This window comes from Pan troglodytes, chromosome 3, assembly GCF_028858775.2.
Source record: "Pan troglodytes isolate AG18354 chromosome 3, NHGRI_mPanTro3-v2.0_pri, whole genome shotgun sequence".
In the NCBI taxonomy this organism is placed as follows: domain Eukaryota; kingdom Metazoa; phylum Chordata; class Mammalia; order Primates; family Hominidae; genus Pan; species Pan troglodytes.
Window position 1 is genome coordinate 65,048,430 of NC_072401.2, and position 25,265 is coordinate 65,073,694.

A 25,265-nucleotide genomic window follows, 5' to 3' on the forward strand; every position below is an offset into this window, starting at 1 on the left:
CTTATTTGATTTGTGCCATTATAATCTTCAGTGTGAAGGGAAGGAGAATACTACAATTTCTAATAACAGAGGAACTATACAAGTGATATTATTATTGTTATTATTAACCTGAATATCTGCATATTTCTGTTCTTTAGATTTTTAATTTGTATATCTTTGAAAATTAGTAAAAAAATTCTGTCTTCCTTCTTTTAAATAGAAGGAATATTGAATTATATCACTGTTATTGTGTTGAGGTGTTCAAATGATTACAATAATGAATGAAGGACACAGAATGAAGTGAGTAGGTATTGAGGAGAAAGCTACTAAAGCCTAATTAATATTATTATATGAGTACTTCTCATGAAGTGCCCAGTCCTGATCAACTAAGGGACATTGCTTATGTGCCTTCTGTAAACATCATTTGTTTTTGTATTATGTCATAAAATAAAACATACACTCAAAAATATTAAAACAAGAATTTAAAAATATACCATGCAGAAGAGACTGGGGATTAAAATAAGCAACATGACCTTTGTTTGCTAACATATAAGAGATGGCAAGTATTTGTGAAATATAAAGCTAAGAAGACATTGTTATGTGCATTATTAAGCAATCTAGTCTTATATCAACTTTTGTTTAGAGAGTAAGGGCATGAACATTAATTATTATTTCATGTAACCATTGTTCCGTCAGTCATAAAATATATCTGGGAATCTAATGTTATATAGACCAATAAATAATTGTAATATATTTTATTTATTCTTATTTTATGCTTATATTCAGGTTTAAGTTTTAATTTCCAATCCCATTTTTATATTTTTACTTCATTTGCTGTTTATTCTAGTAGTACTAATGAAATAAAATGTACACTAAAAAATATACTACATGATAGTCTAAAAATATTTTGAAGAAAATGAGAATCAATTATCTCATGATTGTATAGGTATAAGAAGTATGTGGAATGTTTTAAATGATAAAGCTTGATTAAGTCAAGTTAAGCCACCCTGACTTATTTTTCAAGTCTATCCCTATTAAAGACCAGTTTCTATGACTGCTCAGCACATGTAGAAAACTACAGAAGATTAGCTCTTTACAAAGTTATTTCAAGTGCTGGTAAGTAAGTGATTATTCTTAGTTATCTTTTCCCACTTTTGATTTTTTGCCTTGCCTTTCAATGAGTACTCTAAATTATTTTACCCGAAAATGTGTTAATAATTAGTTCCAGAAAAATAAGCCATAGAAGCAGAATTCGCAATGTTAGTTCTGAAAATGTTGATGGCAGCAAGTGATCAGGTGATCACATCTTTTTTTTTTTTTTTTTCCCGAGATGGGGTTTCACTCTTATTGCCCAGGTTGAAGTGCAATGGCGTGATCTTGGCTCACTGCAACCTCTGCCTCCTGGGTTCAACCAATTCTCCTGCTTCAGCCTCCCGAGTAGCTGGGATTACAGGCACCTGTCACCACGCCCAGCTAATTTTTTGTATTTTTAGTAGAGACAGGGTTTCATCACGTTGGCCAGGCTGGTCTAGAACTCCTGACCTCAGATGATCCACCAGCCTCGGCCTCCCAAAGTTGGGATTACAGGCATGAGCCACCGTGCCTGGCCATGATGATAAGGGCAATGACTAATATTTTGGTGAAAAAATACAGGAACTAAACATTGGGTAGGCTCAGATACAGGGAAAAAGGAAATTTACTTCAAATAATATTTTATTAGCAAAAAAAAATCAACATCATTTTTTTAACCCCCAAATTGCTACAAATTATCAAGGGGTGATCATTTACATTACTAAGTTCACTTGCTGCCAATCCCATCACAGGCACATCTTTAGAATCTCTAAATAAAATTGATGTTAACAAAACTATTACCAATCTTATAAATACTTGGACTTAAAGAATCCTAAACTTATAAAACAGCTTATAAATATTTTGTCCAAATTATCTACCAATTTAGAGATTCCTTCTGCCAACCCTGACAAGTTGAAAGCTTCCAGAAAAAGAGTAGTTTACACTTTTTAGGAAAAAAGAAAGTTCTGGAATGCAACAAACCCAAGTGATATTTTGCAAATATAATTGTTCTTAAAAGTTTTATAAAGCAGTAGATTGACTTAAGTGATAAGTGGCTGTGTGTGTGTGTTTGTGTGCATGCATGCATTTTTATGTTCATATGTGTGATCACATATGAATGTATTTATGTATATTTTATTAACATTGATGAATTTGATGACAAGGCAGGTTTCAAATTTCTATCTTTTGACAGAACCACCCCTGTTTTTTCACTGTAGTAAGTTTAAGTGTTGCTTTATAATGATAATTCAATCAAATGGTATGCATATTACCTGATTTAGTTTAGAGGGTTCTCTGGACATGGAATGTTTCCCTGCTTTATTTGGGAGTGACCTTTGAACACTGTTTTTCTATCCTACTTGTCAATGAACAAGGCTTCTGCCGTTGAGAGTCACTGGCAAGAGATTGGACAGTGCAGGGTTGAGGGAGAAAGCTGAGCAGTTGTGTCTCTTTCTTTCTGCTTAGTGGCATCTTGTACAGTGCTTCTGCTTCATCTGTAGTCCCTGCTTCCACCTTCCACCAGCAGATTCACTGGGGTTTCTTCTACTGAATGTATCCAAATCATGGGCTCTGGTCCTCTTGTTTTCTTCCTTTGTCTTTCCATCCCTCGGAATGGTAGGTGATTCTTGCTTTTGCTAATCTTGGAATTTCCTTACTACCCACTGTTTGAGCATTCTAGGCATGTTTGTACTTAAATCCTTTTCTTAAATTCCTTTTATTGAATTATGCAACATTCTTTTAGATTCCCTGCTGGAACCTGACTTAAACCGCTGCCATTAGTTGATAATGGACATGTAAGTGATAATCTAGAGGACAAAATACATCACATTAATATTATATATTCCAACAAGTTATGCAAAAATTTTAAAAAGAGATAAACAAGAATAGTCAAAATCTGTCAACAATGCCCCTAGATATTACTTTAGGGTTACTGTTGAGACTGAGAGACCTGAGCTGATACAGTCACAGTTTTCTTCAATGATAATATGAAATTTGAAAAAAAAAAATTACAATAAAAATTTAGTTTGGGCCGGGTGCAGTGGCTCATGCCTGTATTCCCAGCACATTGGGAGGCTGCGGTGGGTGGATCACCTGAGGTCAGGAGTTCGAGACCAGCCCGACCAACATGGTGAAACCCCATCTTTACTAAAATTACCAAAAAAATTAGTCAAGCATGGTGGCACACGCCTGTAGTCCCAGTTACTTGGATGACTGAGGCAGGAGAATTGCTTGAACCTGGGAGGAGGATGTTGCAGTGAGCCAAGATCACGCCACTGCACTCCAGCCTGGGCAACAGAGCAAGACTCTGTCTCAAAAACAAACAAATAAAAACAAAAATTAGTTTGTAACTAGTTTTTTAAATGTAATCATATTTCATATTTTACAAATAAGTAGTAAAATGTAAAGTACATATTTAGTTTAGTTAGAATTTGTTGGAATTCCTCAAAAAATGTTCAATAATACCCATTCATTATTAAACATTCGTAAGCTTACTTGAACCAAATATGTACTATTACATTGTATAAGGAAATAAATGTGACATACCTTCAGCTTTGTCTGCCATTGATATGAATCTCTTGGTCCTTTCTGATATAAATATCTAGAACATTTTTCTTTGTTATGAAATGCAATTTCCTGCAAATAGCAGATTTTGGCATTTTGATTTCATGGGATGTCTCCATTAAATAGTAATTTGTAAAAAATGAAACAGGTAATACTGCTTTTTAAGGTGTTTTATTTTTGAATCTATTTTATCTCACAGTAGTTTTATTTTTTTTTTTTACTTTGTGGCAAGAAAAAGTAAGATAAAATATTTTCTTTCCCTGTATTTGTGTTACCTAGAAGTGGTTCATATTTAAAGTTTATTCTTTTCACCTTGGACAATCTGACAAGGACAAAAGGTTCATATATCAGGAAATACCCTGAACTGGGAGGTAAGGCTCTCTCACACATTGTGTACACAGTGTCCTACAGAGGTGACTATAATGACTGTAATACATCATCTGGAAACGGGGCTGCAGAAGCAGGGTGAATCCACGTCCCAGGAACAAAGGTTATTTATTTCTACTGTTTTGATAGGAGCTGCTAGAAGCATTTTTCTAATGGTCCTAATGAGTCTCGGAAGACCTTGCTTCTTGTCTTGTTTCTTACAGTACCTAAAAATAGAAGTCAGTATTTGGCAGCAATAAAACTAGAAAAATAGATTCAAAAGCATTCAACAAACCGCTTTAAAACATTTATTTATTTTTTTTCTCCTGGATGGACTGTAGAAGAGTTTAAGCTTGTATCCTATGGTTGTCTTTAATCTCTTTAGGCAACACCAACAGTTGATATAAAATATATGTAATATATGCTGAAAGACTGTCTCAAATCCTTTGGATCTTAAAAGTATGGCACTTCCTAATCATGTACAGAATCATTCAAATCTATTTGAATTCTGTTCTCTGATTATATGTTTAATATGTTTACTACCATGATCTCCAAATATCAAATATACAAACTTCTCTTTGAGAAACAGCTTTGTTTACTACAAGAGTAATGCTTAAAAGTACTCTTGGTAATTTTACAATTTCTGAGTTACACAAAAATACTTTAGCTGCACAGTTTTCAGAATGCTGACAGCTGGACATTGCCCTCTATATATTTTTAAATATTAGGAATAAGGGGGTCTTGGGATAATGCAGGCAGTTACACTGGATTAATCTTGACCTTATCAATATGATAACCTGGTGGCTAACCAGGCATCCCAGAACAGTCATTCATTGTCATAGGCCCGACACTAGAATAGACCATCCCAAAAGGGATCAGACTCAGAAAAATTTGTTCAAATCTGTAAATTTAAACAAACATAATTTTGAACAGAGAAAATATAAGAAAGATTTTTGAGGAAATAAATTACTAAAATAATGTTACATTTACATTTAACAACTAGTTCACTTTATGTAATAGAAAAAAATGTATATGCACTTATATGAACTTTAACTTTGGCCCAGTAACTTTGTCAAGTCACTTGGCATTTCATATGTTCTTTTTCACTTTCTGAAAAGATATCACTATTCACTCTTCCTCCTTCCTTTGTCATTTTATACATCCAATTGCTTACTTTTTCCCCTTCTTTCTTTGACTTTCACTGCCAGAAAAATTGTTTCACTTTCTATTAAAATGACAAATTAAGATTCCTATTTAAACTTGATTATTAGTAATATTGTAAAAACAAATGTGTAAATGTTAACTGAGTTCCTTGAATACATAAAAAAAAAAACTTAAGTCTCTCAGTATAAAATAAACAGTGCACACAATGGGGGAGTGCTTTTATTTCCTTCTCCTACTGACAAGAGTAGAAGTCTGTTTTTCGCATAAACTACGTAAAATGCATTTATGTATTTTAAAAATATACTATAGGTTTTAGTTTATGTTAGTTTAATACTGACAAAATATTTTAAGTGAGATAAATATGGTGTATGTTCAAAGTAACAAAAGAAAAATTGAAATTATGTTGAAACCCGTCTTGAAAAATACAGACGTTTTACCCCAAAAATGTAGAACTAAGAGAGTATGGCACTTCTTAACTCTGTATGCAGTTGCCTATTTTAAAATTTGTTTTAGCAGTTCAGTCTAGATGTTCTATTAATAATTTGACCCCCGCCTAAAGTCATTAAAATTTATAAAAATACATAGAAAGTAGAAGACTCTTGAACAAGAAAATGCTATATAGATAGATATTAAAAAGGAACAAAGATTGTCTGAACTCTAAATTAATGAAATGACTGGATCTGGTCTTAAAAAGTCAGAATGACATCCCATGGAAATTTTAAAATAAAAAGATAGAGGAAAGTGTTTATCTGCAGAAGATTTAGCAACTCCTATGTTTTAAGTTAATTACTCTTGAATTTGTCCCTTGGGTACTTAAACTGAGAATAGGAATTACATGTGAGTTTTTTAAATTTATTTAAAATTTATCTATCTGAAATATATTGAAACTCTCTAAGCTGATTTCCTGTGAGAAGTCTTATTATAATACATCGCTTCTATGGCCTCATTTTGGTGAGCAACATCATTTATTTTACTTAACATGGGTGAGTAGTTTATTCTCATGAACTATATTATCTTAAATAAGTTCATCTTGCAAAAATAACAATGATTACTATTCTTATTGCTTATTACGATATACATAATGTGTAGCTAGGTCATAACTTTTCCATTTAGAAACAGTTCTCTATAAAATAGGCATAAGGATATTTTGTTACAAGAATTTTAAAATATGCTTGTTTCCAAGCCCCAGAAATCTATTAACTCTCCTAATAAATTTGCAATAATGGCAAAAATATTTTTCTTTTATTGCATTTCATTTATAGTAATAATGCTTTCCTTTCATTATCTATCATCTATAGAGACCTAATCTTTTTTCTTCAGTCAAAAATCTAAATGATACTGTACATGACTGACTACTTTATTGTTTTATAATACAAAATCAGATGTATGCTCATTTGAATGACACAAGAAATCAATGTACATACTTATTTAAAATGTTTTAGTATATTTAAAATGAATGAATAAAAATAATAGGTTTACACTTAGAGAACAAGTGAACATTGTGATGAAGGAGAAACATAGAATCCAAAAATAAATTGTAATGATAAGATTTTGGGGAGTGGAAAATCTAATAGAAGTGATATATTTAAAAGTCACAGAAAAAGAAAGTTTTAATATACATTTAAAGCTGATTAATTAAAGGTGCAGATATAATGCAAATGCTAGGTTCTTGTGTGGGTTTTTATTTATTTATTTTTTAAAGCCTTCCTTTGCCTCCTTTTGGAAAAGCATGATTCATGGAATAATGAATAGCTGTATTTTGCTTCACCACTAAGCAAGACCATAGCCTTTTTCAGAAATGCAAATGAAACCATCCTTGGAGTTCTTTTAGGATGGTAGCCAGGAAATTTGCTGTATTGAATGGATAAGGAAAATGAATTGTTTAGGGTGATCCAAGGGTGTATAAGTAGAAGTAATGGCATGAAACGAAGTGAAAAGAAAACCTGGGCTGATCTTCAAATTGATGTCCTGAGTGAAGTTTATTAGGCTACATAATTGTCTCCCAAGGGAAATAGTGAAAGCACCATTATTTTAGTCACTTAAAATTAACCAGGCAGAATATTCCAGGACACAATGTAAAAAATAATCCTGTATTGCCAGAATCAGATGGAAGAGATGATCTAACAGGTCTTTCCCATCATTAATTTCCAGTCTATGAATAACATTGTAGCTCCAATTAGCTCTGTTTAAGTGAAAGAGCAATTCTAGTACTACTCCTAGCTTCCCCGGAGCTAAAAAGTCTGGACCTAATTCAAAGTAAAAACAAGAAGAGGAGTGCTGGAGCCAAACACAATTACAATAAGTATATCTAGAAGGGTCAAAAGAAGGAAATTCTAATGTTCTCAGTGCTACTATACACAACTGTTCAGTCTGTTTTTTTTTTCTTTATTCTAAAATAAACTTTGGTGGCTATCCCAGTATTATTCCTTTTCACTCATGCTTTATCTTGATTCATTGATTTATTCTCAAGCTCAGGAATAATGAGTGGTTGGAGAATTTAAGACTTGGCTCTCTAGGTAGCCACTTAAAATTTGTTCTTGTCTTTATTCTCCCCATTTGCATGTTATTTTATCAAGTAAATTCTAAAAATTCAAAACATGCAAATCACTCCCCAGTGATTCTGTAAAATGAGACTGACCAGAGCCATCAATTCCTGGATATTTAACTCACTCAATACCCTTAGTAGCTCTCCATGTAATAATTTTTTAAAATTATGTAACTTTTCTTCAGATGTCTGTGAATGATTTATTCTTTTTTGTTAGGTAAAAAAATTAGAGAAATGTAAATAAGCAGCTCTGTGTTTTTGTCTCTGATTTTAAATCACAACATAACGTTAAGAATTTGAATGAGAAGACAATTTGACTATCACGCTTTTTAGCAGTAAACAGGCAAAAAGGCAAAATGAACACAAAATTGCAGAAGACTTTTCCCAGTGAAAGGAAAACTATTATTATGTCAGTAATTGTGATCACAAAAGTTTATCCAGCGTTTGTGGGAAAAAGAGTTTAGCTGATTGTACCTACAATATACTGGTGATAGTTGTCCTACTTATTCAAAAGAAATAACTCATGTTTTTTAACTCTACAGTCATTGACAAGCCACAGTCTCTACCTTCAAAAAGTCCACATATTTATTATTCCTGGGTGGTTCAAGGAGAGAATCACAGTTTGCTATTCCATATATGTGTGTGTATATAGCGAAGATATGAAAAGGCATTTCTGGACTTTAGAACTTTAGGGCAGAATGAAAAATAACACACAAATTATAAGTATGTAGTCTGAGGAATAACAGTTTTATATGGCCAAAAGAAGAGCATTTAGCAAATAGTGTTAAGAAAAAGCTAGGAACAGTAGAACAAGGAATAGTAGAACAGCCTGTGGCAGAATTGAGGCCTTGCAAATGATCACCATGAAGATCCCAATACTAGAATTTGGTGTTTGGACTCCTTTCCAGACACAGCTCTGCCCGCCATCATGGCTGGTCCCATCAGGCTGTGTCCATGGGACCCCTTACTCCCTGGGGAGCTGGACGTCTGGCCTCCTGCTATAGCCTCTGTTACAATGCTGGGCAAAGACCAGGTGCTTACAAATAGCCGCAGTTTCAATTATTTTAGGAAGGAAGAAGAAAGTGAATGGCATTTGGGGGTGCTTTTATGTAAGCCTCACCCCACCACACTGGGGCCTTCCATTCTTCCAAGGACATCCATCCATGCCATTGCTGGGTTCTTTCACCTCCCTGCTCAAGAAAGATTATCCCGTTTTGCAGATCCTCTTCACCACTGCTCACTAAGGGACAGTTCTGCAGCAGGCATCCCATGTAGGAAGCTCAAGGAGGCCGTTGTCACTGGAGAGAGAACCAGAAGGGACCTTAGAAGTCAGCTCACTCAACCCTCCTGCCTCCAGCCCCACTGTACAGATGATGAAACTCAAGCCCAAAAGGGCAGGGTTGCCCCAGGTTCCACTGTGTATAACAAGGATTCTGAATACAGGTTTGCCTCATTTTATTTATTTTCCCTTTTTTTTTTTTTTTTTTACAAATTTAAGATTTGTGGCAACTGTGCGTTCAGCAATTCTATTTGCGCCATTTTCCCAACAGCATGTGCTCACTTTACGTGTCCGTGTTGCATTTTGGTAATACTCACATTATTTCAAACTTTTTTTTTGTTATTGTTATATCTGTTGTGGTGATCTGCCATTAGTAATTTTTGACTTTAAAATTACAATTGTTCTGGAGTATCACAAGCCACACCTGTGTAAAATGGAAAATTTTCGACAAATACTGTGTGTATTCTGACAGCTCTACTGACAGGCCACACCCTCATTGCTCTTTCCTTTTCAGACATCCCTATTCTCTGAAGGAAGTCATTATTCCCACAATGATATTAAAATTAGGCCAATTCATAACCTTAAAATGACCTGTTAAGTGTTCAAGTGAAAGGAAGTGTCACGTCTCTCATTTTAAATCGAAAGCTAGAAATGATTAAGCTTACTGAGGAAAGTATATCTAAAGCTGAGATAGGTTGGAAGCTATACCTCTTGTGCCAAAAAATCAGCTAAGTTGTAAATCCAAGGAAGGGCTCTTGAAGGAAATTAAAAATGCTCCTCCAGTGAACACATAAATGGAAAGAAAGTAGAACACCCTTATTGTTGATATGAAGAAAGCTTTCATTGTCTGGAAGGAAGATCAAAGTAGCCACAACATTCACTTAAGCTAAAGCATAATCCAGAGCAATGCCCTGACTTTCTTCAATTCTGTGAAGGGTGTGAGAGGTGAAGAATCTGCTGAAGAAAAATTTGAAGCTAGCAGAGGCTGGTACATAAGGCTTAAGGAAAAAAGGCCGATGTCTAGCATGAAAATGCAGGGCACAGCAGCAAGTGCTGAAGTAGAATTACAGCAAATTATCCAGAAGACCTAGCTAGGATGATTACTGAAGGTGGCTACACTAAAAAGCAGATTTTCAGTATAGATGGCACAGCCCTCTATCAGAAGAAAATGCCATCTAACATTTACATAGCTAGAGAGTAGAAGTCAATGGCTGGCTTCAAAGCATCAAAGCACAGGCTGACTCTTTTGTTAGGGACTAATGTAGCTGGTGACTTGAAGTTGAAGCTTATGCTCATTTACAATTTTCAAAAACCTAGCGTTTTTAAAAATTATGCTAAATTTACTCTGCCTGTGCTCCATAAATAAAACAACAAGGCCTGGATGAAAGTATATCATCATGGTTTACTGAATATTTTAAGTCCACTACTAGGATCTACTGATCAGGAAAAATATATATTTCTTGCAAAATATTGTTGCACATTCAAAATGTACCTGGTTACCCAAGAGCTCTAATGGAGATGAACAAGGAAATTAATGTTGTTTACATGCTTGCTAAAACAATATTTATCCCGGAGTACATGGTTTGAGAATTTTAACTTTCAGGTCCAATCATTTAAGAAAGATGTTTCCGACGGCTATGTCTGCCACAGACAGTAATTTCTATGATAGATCTGGGCAAGGTAAATTAAAACTTCCTGGAAAGAATTCACCATTCTAGATGCCATTCAGAACTTTTGTGACTCATAGAAGGAGGTTAAAATATCAACATTAACAGGAATTAGAAAGAAGTTGATTTTAATTCTTGTGGATGATTTTGAGGAGTTCAAGACATTAGTAGAGGGATTAACTCGACATGTGACAGAAATAGCAAGAGAGCTAGAATTGGAAGTGGAGCCTGAAGATGTGACTGAATTGCTGCAACATCATGATAACACTTGAATGAATGAAAAATTGCTTCTTGTGGATGAACAAACAAAGTGGTTTCTTGAGATGGAATCTGCTCCTGGAGAGTGTGCAGTAAATAATGTTGAAATGACAACAATGAATTTAGAACATCTCACAAGCTTTGTTGGTAGAGCAGCAGGGTTTGAAAGATTGACTTCAATTTTAAAAGTTCTATTGTAAGTAAAATGCTATCTAACAGCCTTCCATGCTACAGATAGATCTTTTACGCAAGGAAGAGTCCATTGAGGTGGCAAACCTCATTGTTTTCTCATTTTAAGAAATTGCCACATTTATCGCAACCTTCACTAACCACCACCCTGAGTAGTCAGAAGCCATCAACATCAATGCAGGGCCCATAACCAGCAAAAAGATTGCAACTTGCTGGATGCTCAGATCATTAGCAATTTTTAGCAATAGTTTTAAATAAAGTTATATATGTCGTTTTTTAGGCATTATGCAAGTGCACATTTAATTGACTACAGTATAATGTAAAGATAGCTTTTATATGCACTGAGAAATCAAAAATTTTCCATGACTCACTTATTCTGATATTTGCTTTATTGCAGTTGTCTGAACCAAACCTGTAATGTCTTCAAGGTAGGCTTTTATTATGACCTCCATTAACTGGCCATAGAAAACCATTGAAATACTCTTTATTTGTTTGTTTGTTTGTTTGTTTGTTTAGCTGAGGACTATCCTGATCAAATATGCATACTTCAAAGATTGCTTCAATGGACTGAATGGAAGGAAGAGGTTGCTGATACCATGGAAATCAGTTAAAAGGCTCATGAAAGAATGCGAACAAAAAGTTTTTTCAACTGAATTTGTCCTGCTCTACACCTCTTCCTCCACCCCTCCAAAATAAAACAAGATAATACTGCCAAATCTTGGATAAGTATTATTCTTTCTATTATAATCCAGAGAAGATCAAACGCAGTTAAGCTAAAGAGATTTTTAAAAGTTTATCCATGTAATTTATGGCAAGATGAATAGCACAGTAACCTTGGCTGAATCAGTACGTAGAGCATCAAGCTGAATTTCGAAAGGTTAACAAATGGAAGCAGAAACCACCCTGTAATCGAAGCTACTAAGTTCAAAATTGGCCCGAGGAATTTCACCTGCTGTTGTGGACTTATTTAACAGGTAAGATTGGGAGTCAGTGCTATCACTCTCCTAATATTAGGTGAGAGAGTTAATAGAGTAGAGGCAAAGTTCCAAAGACCATACGAAGGAAGGGACTTTTAATCTCAACAGCATCACTCATTATCAAAAAGGAGCACCACAAAAAAATTACCATAAAGGTAGAATACGTATTTTTCTATGGCCACTTTTAGAAATTATTTTTCTTGGCCATATTTTCTTAGAAACATGGGCATGACAACTTGAACATTCACTTTATAAAGATCATGTCACTCTGCTACCTTTAATGGAATATTATTTTAATCACATTTAAAACAACCTCTATTATTGTTACCTAGATATAATTTTCTTTAGCAATTAATCTACACATTTTTTTATTTATTTTAAACTTTTCAACTCATCTTTATTATAAACACTGGAACTTTCCCAAAGCCTGTTACTACAGAATACACTTTACTATTGAAGAAGCTTAGACCTTATCATTGGAGATATTTTCACCCATCATATATTTCTATAGAAACAGCTTCTCTGTTTATCAGGTGAGCTCCAGTGTGTTTAAAGTCATAAGATGTTTTATGTAGCCTATCTCTGTATATCAGAAGGTGAACATACATTATCTTAAAAGCTTCTCTAGAAATGACTGGCTCCTCATTCACCATAGTGACCTTATATCCCAAGGTCATCAGAGAACAGAGAAAAGATAAAACACCAGAACCCTTACAGATTTCTCAGCACCTGCACATGAACTTCCTTGCCTCACAGTCCTCCTCCTCCTCTTTGTTCACTTGCATTAGAATAGATCTTCTAGGTGTATGTGGGAAGTATTAAATATCACAGGGTACATAGAGCTAAAATGGGAAGGATGAAGGGTGCTTCCAAGGATAAATGTGTTCAAATCATGGGGCAAAGTTGGTATCCTCCTTGTGTCTCACCTAACAATGTTCCTTGACTATCTTTCTTGACATGTGAAACTTTATCGTATGAAAGAAAACTGAATTTGGAACAAGATTGTCAAACATTATACTCAAAAAAGGTATTTTCTTAAGGCATTTATGTGTTGATCTAAAATGTGTCCAATTGAAATTTATCTGTCAAAACACAATGCCTTTCTGGTAATCTTGGGCTCTAAGAGGCAAATGAAATCTCCCAAGAGATGCAAATCATTATCTTCTTTATCAAGTTACCTCCACATATCTAGGGAGCTTGATTACTGAAGAACAGTACTAATACTAGCTTTCCTCTGCAGTATATGAACTGCTTTTCAATCATTTTATAGAAAAGAAAAGTGATCAGTAGGTATTAACAACCTATCTACGATAACAATCGTATTTTTCTGAATTCACAAAAGTTTTTCATAAACATTTTTAAAATCTACTTTTTTTCCTGCAAGTATTTGTATGCTTGGTTTTTGCTATGTGCTTTGCAAATATTTTCTCTACTTCTCCTGTAAAGTAGGCATGATTTTCTAATTTTTGCAGATATAAAAACAAAAGTTGAGTCCGGTTCTGGAAGTAAAGGGTGAGTCCAAGAAATCCCTGAATGGATCCACCATCTCTGGCCTAATCAATGTCACCATGAAGGGGACCTGCAGGCATTAGAGTGGGTCTTAGTCATCATCTCCATGACTGAGCGGTGAAGAAGGAACCCAGGTGCCACTCATTATTGGATCTCTCTCAATCTCAGAAAATAAGCTTTGCACCCGGGGCAGAGATGAGGAGCAGATAAAGTAGCAGCTCCCAGTAACCTCAAATCCACAGCATCTTTCAGTTACGTGTACTGTAAGAAATATTTAAGATATAATTAACTGAAACACACTAAGAAAGATAATATGTGCAGTAGATTGTTATAAAGAAGGTAAACCAGGAAGCAACTCTGTGGTTTATGAGGTGGAAAGGCTTGAGGTTTGATGTCGTTAAAGGGAATTAAGTACAGAGGCCACAAATGTTACAGGTGGTGCTGCAGTTGAAGGCAGAAAATATGCAGCGATCATAACTCTAATACATATTACCCACAACAGATTACCTCCAAAATGGTGACAGTCAGGCCACCTCCAAAATGATGAGTCAGGAAAAGATGAAGTTAGAGAGCTCTCCTTGAAAGCAACCCAGTAGCTTCTTTCTTATTAAATGAGAAAATACTATTACTCTCTATCACTATATGTTAAGCTTCCCTGAGCTGAGAACACTGACAGCCATGGCTAAGGTACAGGAGGTAGACCAATGAGAGAGAACATGCACTAGGAATGAAGATGAACACTGTGAAGAGGACCAGCTTACCAATGACAGCTTAGAGATACCATCAGTAAAGAGGGTAAGAAAAAATCAGACCACAAAACCCAGGAAAAACAGCTACCTCAATTTTGGTACTGCTATCCTTTTAATTACCTACCCAAACACAAGAAAATTGATAAAGAGGGGAAATCTAGCATATTACTCATCTGAAAACAAAATCCCTTATCACAGAAAATCTTAAACTCTTGCTACACAAAGTGTAATTCAGGGACAAGCGGCAGCGCCATCTCATAGAACCTTGTTAGACATACAGAAACTGAAACCCCACCTCAAATCTACTAAGTCAGAATCCTCACTTTTACAGTTTTCTCAGTTGTACACATTAGGGTTAAGTAGCACTCCCTTAAATCACAATAAGCCTGCTACAGACTGAATATTTGCATTCCTCCAAAATTTATATGTTGAAATCTAACTCCCAGTATGATGGTATTAAGAGGTGTAGCCTTTGGAAGGTACTGAGGTCATGAGGCAAAGTCCTCATGAATGGGATTAGTGCCCTTATCCAAGACATGAGAGTGCTTGTTTTTTCTCTATCTGCTCTCTGCCATATGAGGATACACTCAGAAATGTCCATGTGCAACAAGGCAGCTGGGCCCTACCAGACACCTGCTCTGCCTGCATCTTGATCCTGGACTTCTTAGCTTCCAGCACTGTGAGAAATAAATTTCTGTTGTTTGTAAGCCACCTAGTCTAGGGTGCTTTGTTGTAGTAGTCTGAACTAATTAAGATAAAGGCAAAGGGACACGAGCAGCAGATCAGCCAGATGGGCACAATACATCTGCTGCAAAGCTGTGCAAGGGAAAACTGATTTAATGCTGCCTTGGCAACTCTATATTCATCTAGTTTAGTTATTCAACGAGAAGTAATTGACATGAAATTACAGCAATAAGATTTGAACTAAAGGAGATAGAGCTCAGATGGTAGAAAATGTTTAAAATGTATGCATGTGTGAAGTTTACTGTCTTAAAATTGTTAATAGGTTTGAAATATCTTAAATAATTAGTAAAATAATAATCATAAATAAAATATGACAAAAATAAAAAAGAAATTACCTGTCAACAGAATAAAAAGGTCAGTGTATATGGGCAATCCTTTTGTTATATTTGTGTCTTAGTCCATTCAGGTTGCTATAAAAATACTTTAAACTCAGTAATTTATACACAACATAAATTTATTGCTCACAGATCTAAAAGCTGGAAAGTTCAAGATTAAGTCACCAGAAGATTCATTATCTGATGAGGGCTCTCTGCTTCACAAATGGCACCTTCTTGCTGTATCTTAGATGATAGAAGGGTAAGGAGAAAGGCAAGCTCACCTAAATCTCTTTTTTTTTTTTAAATAAGTGAACTAATCACATTCCTGAGAATATTAGTTTCAACACCTAGTCACTTTCTAAAGGCCCTGTCACTTAATACCAACATATTGTGGCTTAGATTTCCACATATTAATTTGGGGGGACACAAAATTCAGACCATAGCATTTGCCCCTGGCCACTCAAAATTAATGTCCTTCTCACATGCAAAGTACATTAATTTAATTCTAGTAGCCCCAATTTCTTAACTTTTTCAAGATAAACTTTAAAGTCTAAGTCCAGTCTCAACTAAATATAATCTAAATCACATAGAGGTGAAATTAAAGGTGTGATTTATCCTAAGGCAAATTTCTCTCCAGCTGTGAGCCTGCAAAATCAAGTAAGTTATGTGCGTCCAACATAAAATAGTGAAACATGCGTAGAATAAACTTTTTCGTTCCCAAAAAGGAGAAATCAGAAGAAAGCAAGGAGTAACAGGTCTCAAGTAAGTCTAAAACCCAAGGGGAAAAACAACATTCAATTTTAAGTCTTGAAAATAATTTTCTTTGACTCAGTATTACAACTTCCAGACACACTGGCTTGTGGAATGAACCTCCTCAATATTACAACTTCTAGACACACTGGCTTGTGGAATGAACCTCCAGGCTCTGGACAGTCCCTTTCCCATGGCTTAGCTGGGTGTAGCCCAATTCTAGGGATTGAGAAGTTGGAGATGAAGTTTGCAGCTGATTTGGTGTCTGGTAAAGGCCCTCTGCTTCATAAATGGTGCTTTCTTCAGGCATTCTCATATAGCAGGAGGGCAAAGGGGAAAACAAGCTCACTCAGACCCCTTTTATAATGGCACTAATCCCATTCTGAAGGGTTCTATTCTTATAATCTCCTTACCTCCCAAAGGTCCCACTGTTTGTTTGTTTTTTTTTTTTTTTTTTCTGGAGACGGAGTTTTGCTCTTGTTGCCCAGGCTGAAGTGCAATAGCGGATCTCGGCTCACCACAACCTCTGCCTCCCTGACCTCAGGTGTGCCGCCCGCCTCCGTTTCCCAAAATGCTAAGATTACAGGCGTGAGCCACCACGCCCGGCCTGGCCCCACTTCTTAATATCAACAAATTGGGGATTAGATTGCAACATACGAATTTCGGAGGCATGCAAACTTTCAAACTATAGCACCTTTGTCACTAAGTTTTTCAGGTAAGAGACAGGAGCTACAGATGTAGGATTTAACATATTAGGGTAAAAAAATCTGAAGTTCTAAGTTTGAATGGAAATATTTATTTGAACTAATGATTCATAGCTTTAAAATGTACAATTTATTCCATTTTCCCTTTCCTTCATCCTGCTCCTCTTCCTCCTCCTCCTTCTTACCCCTTCCTCTTTCTAAACTTTTGAAATATAAGGACTATAATTAGATTCAGGTTAGATCTTTTTCTTTTCTTTTCTTTTCTTTTTTTTAATGCAAGAATGCCTTATAGGTGGCTCGTGTTTTTTCATCTAGAGGTACAAATAAGCTTTTTGTCTTTGTTTTCGTCATACTAGTGGCTATTATTATTGCCTAAATCAAGAAATTTATTAGGAGTTTATAAAATGGGATTTGTATATAATTTCTTCTTTTTCTACCAACTACAATAATTCTAAAGAGAGACACATTTTCTTGAGAATTATTTGGTTATCTATGGTAAATTTAGAAATAAAAATCAAGATAAATATTTGATTGTTTTCTTTCATTTGTCATTTTTCAAACAAGTTATTTCTAGACATTTTCCAAAAGTACCAATGGTAATTAATCTACAATATTTTAGTGGCTTAATAAACTAATGGAATTTGACATACTATGTTTCAATCCATTGCAGTTACTCCTCTTGATGTATTTCCCACCATCGATCTATGGAAGCCTCCTCAAGGGAGTTTATTTTGCAACTCCAGCCGTCTTTGATAGCATTCTTGCTCTTGTGATGGCAATGTAATTTGTACCTTTTATGTCTCAGACTGGGAATGAATAATTGAAAGGCACCTTTAGAGTTTTTCACATGTCCTCATATACAGTCAATTTGAACAAGTTAAAATTTTTAGGGAAACTCATCTTTAATATAACGTTACAAACTGTTTTCCAGTAGTAACCAACTGTAAACCACTGCTAATGAAGAACTTAAATAACAACAAAACAATGGTGGAAATATAAGTAGGATAATCTTTGAGAGTATAATCATTGAACTGAATGAGAAAGGAGGAGCTTGGCCTTCAGAAATAAGATGTTTTATAAAGAGGTGAAGGGATTTTAGAAATATTATCAAAGAAGGTAAGGCTTGAATGCTCAATCCAGAATAAATGTAGGCCACTTAAAAATACTTGATTGCAATTTTACATAGAGAAAATTTACAAATGATAATTCTGTACTTCTATGAATTCTCACAAATGTGACCAGGACCCAGATAGCAGAAGATAAACTATACCCCAGAAGCTACCTTCGTTGTTCTGATTAAAGGAAGAACCAAGAATGAAAAATAAGTATCATGATGCTATTTTAGTATAGGAGGAAAAGATAAGCAGAGAAAAGAAAAGCAGAAAAAGATGGAAGAAAGAAGGAAGGAAAGGAGAGATAGAGGGAGGAGGGAAAAAGATTGAAAAGCATCCCAAAGGTTTAAAATCACTAGAAGGAAGAAAGTTCCTAAGAGAAAAAGAAATCACATTAGGGAAAAATATACACCAGATTCTGAATCAAGGATAATGAAACTCATAATAGGATATCTCCATCTCAGATTCCCCCTAACTCTAACAATTAGCTTCTTCTTCTTAGCTAAGGAGTGTCAAACATAGAATAATACATTTAGTAGGAGACTAAATTTTAATAGCATATTCCTTTCCATTCTTACATAGAATTTTGCCACCGAATGTATCAAAGTGAGAACAACAGGTTTTCCAAAAGGGAGAAATAATGATATAATTTACCTGATACTTTTGTTAACTCATCTTCAGGAATGAACTGCTAAATATTCTGAAAATTCTCTAAACGTTTCAGCATGTCAGACTCAGCACTCAAAACAATTCTGATGTTTCTACAATCTATCATATTTTGCTTAGTGAATGCATCTTTTGCACTCAAGAGTTTAAGTCCAGGTAGTACAATTCTGTTGCTTTCTAATGCTGAGCTATATTTCTAAAACAGTTCTTTTCCTAATACTTCTAAATCTTCACTGATCCAAATATACAAGCACATTCGTCAATAAAGGCAGACATATTTTAATTCACGTTTACTTCACAAATCTTGAATTGTTACAAGCTCATTTACAGTTCAGCAAGGCAACTGTGATTTAATAAAGAACAGATAACACCAAATTATTTTTTTCAAGGAAAGTACATAAAATAGGAGGATGAATACACTGGCAAAATGTTTTTATTTACTCAAAAAATAACCTTGAAGTAAACTAAAAATATGTACTGACAAAGTGATCTAAACTGAGAAAATGTCATTAGATCACTGTGATATTCAATCTCTTACTAATGACAATATGTGACAAATATTGTGAGTACCTACACAGCTGCTTAATACAACTAGAAGGAAAACTCAACTATTCTATTTCAAAGCTATTTCTCCAGAAGTCTATATTGGAACAATTTTTATTTCTAAAATACATATAATTTTCAGTAATAAGAAATCAGTCAAAACTCTTATTACAATAGAAAAATTTAACTCTCCAATTTTATGCCACTTTCTATGAGGTTAAATTTAACTTAATGTATCTTTCAACTAATCCTTTTAAATCTGAACATTCCTTTCCAACATCTATACAATGTCTTGTGCATGCACAGTACTCCATTTTCCTTGGAAATTACAGGTATTTCTCATTTTATTGTGCTTCATAAATACTTTTTTTTAACAAACCAAAGTTTTGTGGCAACCTTACATCAAGTAGGTTTTTTGACACCATTTTTTCCAATAGCATGGGCTCGCTTCATGTCTCTGTGTCACAATTTTGTAATTCTTAAAATATTTCAAGCTTTTAATTATTATTATGTCTGTTATTTTAATTATTATTTTGTCTGTAATGGTTATCTGTAATCAGTGATCTTAGATGTTACTATTCTAATTGTTTTGGGGCACCAAGAACTGAGCCCATATAAGATGACAAACTTAATTGATAAATATTAGGTGTGTTCTGACTACTCCACTGACCATCCATTCCCCACTCTTTCTTCCTCACCTCATTCACGCCTCAAACAAACCACAACATTCTCTTTACCCAAAGCCCAAACCAGAGCAAGGCCATAACACTTTTCTATTCTATAAAGGCTTAGAAAGGTGAAAAAGCTGCAGAAGGGAAGTTGGAAGCTGGCAGAGGTTGGTTCATGAAGTTGGCTTACAATCTCCATAACACCAGATGTCAAGGTGAAGCAGCAAGTGATGATGTAAGCTACAGTAAGTTATACAGAAAATCTAGCTAAGATAATTAATTGATAGAGGTGGTTACACTAAACAAATAATTTTCAGTGTAGATAGAACAGCCTTCTATTAGAAGATACCATCTAGGACTTTAACAGCTAGAAAGGAGGAGAAATCAATGCCCCACCTCAAAGCTTAAAAGGACAGGCTGACACTCTTGTTAGGGTTAATGCAGATGGTGACTTGAATTTGAAGCCAATGCTCATTTACCATACCAAACATCTGAGAGCACTTAAGGTTTATGCTAATTCTACTTTACCTGTATAAATGGAACAACAAAGTAATATAGTCAACACTATAAATTGAACAAACAGATGATGGCACATTTGTTTACAGTATGGTTTAGTGAATATTTTAAGTCCACTGTTGAGTCCTATTGCTCAGAAAAAAAGATTCCTTTCAAAATGTTACTGCCCATTGACAATGCACTTATTCATACAAGAGCTCTCTGATGGAGAGGTACAAACAATTTAATATTGTTTTCATGTTTGATAAAAACCACATATATTCTGCAGCCCATAGGTCAAGGCATCATTTCACTTTCAAGTCTTAATACTTAAGAAATACATTGCAAAAGGCTTTAGCACCATAAATAGTGATTCCTCTGATAGATGTAAGCAAAGTAAATTGAAAATATTTTGGAAATTATTCACTATCCTAGTTTTCATTCAGCACTTCATGATTCATGAAAGAAGGTCAAAAGCAAACATTGACAAGAGTTTGGAAGAAGTTTATTTCAACCCTCATCAATGACTTTGAGTGGTCAAAACATTAGTGGAGAAAGTAACTGCAGATTTGGTGGAAATAGCAAGAGAAGTAGAATTAGAATTAGAATCTGATGATGTGACTGAATTGCTGCAATCTCATGATGAAACTAGAAGGGATGAAGTGTTGCTTCTTATGAATGAGCAAAGAAAGTGGTCTCTTGAGAGGGAATCTATTCCTGGTAGAGATTCTGTGAACATCATTGAAATGACAACAAAGATTTGAGAACATTTTATGAACTTAGTTGACAAAGCAGTGGCAAGGACTGAGAGGATTGACTCCAATTTTGAAAAAAGGTTTACTTGATTAAAATTCTACCAAACAGCACCATCTGCTATAGAGAAAATTTTTGTGAAAGGAGGAGGCAATCCATGTGGCAGGCGTTATGTTTGTGTTATTTTTAAACATTGCCACATTCATCCCATTCAGCAACCACCATCTTGATCAGTTAGCAGCCATCAACACCCAAGACTCTCCACCAGCAAAAACGCTACAACTTACTGAAGTCTCCGATGCTTGTTAGCACTTTTTAGCAATAAAGTGTTTTTAATTAAGGTATATAAATTGTTTTTAGACAAAATTGTATTGTACATTTAACAGACTACAGTATAATGTAAACATAACTTATCTTGTATGCACTGAGAAACCAAAAAATTCATGTGACTTGTTTTATTATATTTGCTTTTTGCAGTAGTTTGAAACTGAATCCACAGTATCTTTGAGGTATACCTACATATAACAAAGTTTCTTTAGAATGTATTACTTTGTAATTAACCATAACAGAATGCTCTCAATAAAATAATACTTGTTTTGCTAGTTTAATTTATTTCTGTTAAGAGGTTGATTATCAAATATTTATGTTATTAGTTTCATATAAATACATGATTTTTTGAGATATATATTTTGAATACTTGAATATTTTTGATATATATATTTTGAATACACAGTTGGGGCAATATGTATCTTGATATTTTAAAACCTACCAACCGCAACTTCTACTTCTAGCCATAAGGGCATATTCCCCTGTATTTTACAAAGTTATTAGTTTGTAACATATTGGAAAAAGAAAACTGGTCCTTCATTCCAAGTCTTTTGAGAAGCAAATATCCATTCTACTGCAGCCTAGATTGGAAGAAAATTCAAAGGAACTCTGCTTTGTTCCTATGTTTTGGAGCTAAACTTTCCCTTTCCATACTATTATATAAAAAGAAGTCCAAGTTCTTTCAACCTCTATTCCATAGGCTTTGAAGATTGATTGAATTATTAATGCCCTAAAAATCTCCCAAACACAATGAGGCATTCATTAATCCAGGATGAGCAATCGGTAGGCAGTTGATTTGCTGCAGGCCAAAGGATGGTAACAAAATGTGCATATTGGCCCTGAATTAGTTTCCACAGGATTTCCAGTACTTGGACCTAACCACCTACATTTGGTCTTCTACCGACTTCTCTCACCAAAGATGAATAACTCCGTTTTTCTTCTGTGGTTCTTGAGAACTTGAGTTTCCAAGGCCCTGGTGTTCCTCCTCCTTCTTTCCTATTACTTCCTTAAATAAACATTAATCTAGTTTCTGCTGCCTGAAGAACTCTTTTTAAAAACATGAACATGAATCTTTTTGACCAGTGCAATATTCACAGCCTTTGTGCTAGCCTTGTAATAGAGGGCTCAAACAACTATGAGGGGTAGAAAAAGAGAAAGGGTATGCAGTAAAATTGATAGAAAATGGGATGAGAAAAGCACACAGATTAAAACTCTGATATATAATCCTACCAAGTTTTCATACATTTTAAATTTATTGCTGCAAAAGCTATTCATCCTTATATTATAGATTTTGAACTGAAGTTAAGTATTAACTTGTCAAGGGCAGAGCACAGTTAATGAGTAGTAGACCCAGCTGTCAACTCAGTTCTTTCTAACTCCAAAATTCTTATACTAGACTTATTGTATTTCAATCAGTTCAGTTTCACTCACAACATGATAACATATAAATAATTAATACTTTTTATAACTTTCATTTGTTCTCTTTGGCAACCTAACTGAGATGAGTGGAGTTGGTAAATGACATGTTCAGAACAATCCTACTACATTGAAAACAATGTACATTAGTTATCAAGACTAAGCCTAAATCTTGAAAAAAAAAACTCTCGAATAAATAAAACCTAAAAATAAATAAAAATATTGCATGGCCTACTCAAGGGAAAAAATTGTAAAAGACTTTAGGTTCGAAAGTAAAATTAGTCTGCAAGTGACATTTGTGTAAGTGGAGAAAGAATTCAGAACATTTGCAAAACAAGATTTAGGGTTTAGGATGTTTAGGTAATATAAATAGTATTTTTTTAGTATTAAAATAAAGTGAGTATGAAAATAATGATATGAATCAGAATATTACCTTAAGATGTTTATTTTTTCCCTATTTTCCACATTTACTCCTTTTTCTCCTTGCAATGAGAACTGTATTGGATGGAAAGAATAAGTTTTCATTCCACGTACTTTACCTTGGCCAAGTGCAAATGACTTAGGATGGTATTTATCTTATTAATCTAAATAGCATTAGGGAGAGGAGCAAAATGAACAGAAGTACAATTCTGATTTCTGAGTCTGCAAATGGAAATACTCACCAAAAAATATAGTCAAACGGTGTGATCCTCTGAATAGGAATAGGGAGACAATGTGCATGATTTGTTAACTATGTTTATTCTATGAAGTGTAATAATGTAATTGTCTGCTACATCAAACAAATAGAAGTATGCTGATTCACTCACTTATTTAGGTACACCTTGTGAAGTGTCCTAATTCTGTTTTATGTTATATATTTTGCTTTATTTTATTTTACCTTGATGAGCAGAGTACATATTCCAGAGGAAGAAAAGTGAAAAGGGAAAGTAATTTATTTTCTACAAATGCTTTAAAATTTTATTTTGGACCTTAACATTTTATTTATAGTAAAGCCAATTCCAATGAGTAACTATTTAATTGTTTCTAAGTGTGTGTCTATTCTCAACCATAGGACAAATAAACACTTTTCAATGCAATATTGTATTTTAGGGCCAGGTAAGTTAAAAGTTAAACAATACTATTTAACTTGTATTATGCTTCCAAATTCCCATCTTTTTGAGGTAGCATGGTGTAATGAGCCATGTGTAGCTGTGTAGGCAGAAGCATCCCTGTCTGGTTTACCACTGTTATCAAGGGAATAAAGTATCACTGCTGCCCAACAAGAGGTGTTCAGCACACAGTAAGTAAATAAATTAATTAGCTCTTTTCTTTTTGTTTTTGTTTTGAGATGAAGTTTCTCTCTTGTTGCCCAGGCTGGAGTGCAATGACATGATCCTGGCTCACTGCAACCTCTACCTCCTGGGTTCAAGCAATCCTCCTGCCTCAGCCTCCCAAGTAGTTGGGACTACAGGCACCAGCCACCATGCCCAGTTAAATTTTTGTACTTTTAGTAGAGATGGGGTTTTACCATGTTTGCCAGGCTGGTCTCAAACTCCTGACCTCGGGTGATTCACCTGCCTTGGCGTCCCAAAGTGCTGGGATTACAGGTGTGAGCCACTGCACCTGGCTGAATGAATTAATTAGCATTTAATACCAGTTTCTGCATGTGTAAAGTGAGAAAGTTTGACTAGTTTTAGACATTAATAAGCAGAATATAGAAAATATGTTTATTTTTCTTTTTGGCCAAATAAATGTGGAGAAAACCATATATTATATGTTTTTCCTGAAAATTCACAATGTTTATTGACATGTTAATGTCTCATAGAAGTCTTAAAACAAATAAACTAGCGAAAGCCCCTGTTAACTCCGTTCAAAGCAATAGTTCCAAAATTTAAATTAAAAACTTTCCTCCCTCTGACTGGGCATGTTGGCTCACGCCTGTAATCCCAGCACTTTGGGAGGCTGAGGTGGGCGGATCACGAGGTCAGGAGATGGAGAACATCCTGGCTAACACGGTGAAACCCCGTCTCTACTAAAAATACAAAAAAATTAGCTGGGCATGGTGGTGGGCACCTGTAGTCCCAGCTACTCGGGAGGCTGAGGCAGGAGACTGGTGTGAACCCGGCAGGCGGAGCTTGCAGTAGGCCGAGATCACTCCACTGCACTCCAGCCTGGGAGACAGAGCCAGACTTCTTCTCAAAAAAAAAACAAAAAACAAAAAACTTCCCTCCCTCTCCAACTCCTATAGTTCCAACAAACATTCCTTTTAATTTTCCAGTGGGCATTTCTCACATGAATTCTCTAGGTTTCCAAGACAAATTTAATCTTGTACACACCTTACAAACACTACCTCAGCCAGGTGATCAAGGTCAACATCAACAGTGTTAAGTTATGTCTGGTGTTTTGCAGGACACATAAAGAGACCTGTGCCACTGGAGCACATTGAGGGAGATTAGAGGACTGAGAGATACAATAG

The 25,265-nt window shown here is 34.9% G+C and overlaps 2 long non-coding RNA genes across 2 annotated transcripts in view; one reads left to right on the forward strand and one right to left on the reverse strand.

Moving 5' to 3' along the window:
- Window positions 1-6,743: 6,743 nt before the first annotated feature.
- The window catches only part of LOC129143737 (uncharacterized), a 28,669-nt gene continuing 10,147 nt past the window's right edge, over window positions 6,744-25,265 (reverse strand). The window contains exon 3 of the long non-coding RNA XR_008547533.1: window positions 6,744-8,985. This is a non-coding gene — a long non-coding RNA (uncharacterized LOC129143737). The remainder of the gene's footprint in view (window positions 8,986-25,265) is intronic.
- LOC104006094 (uncharacterized) lies at window positions 8,954-17,259 on the forward strand. The gene is made up of 3 exons (XR_679662.4): window positions 8,954-9,130; window positions 11,597-12,054; window positions 13,530-17,259. It is a non-coding gene; the product is annotated as an uncharacterized LOC104006094 (long non-coding RNA).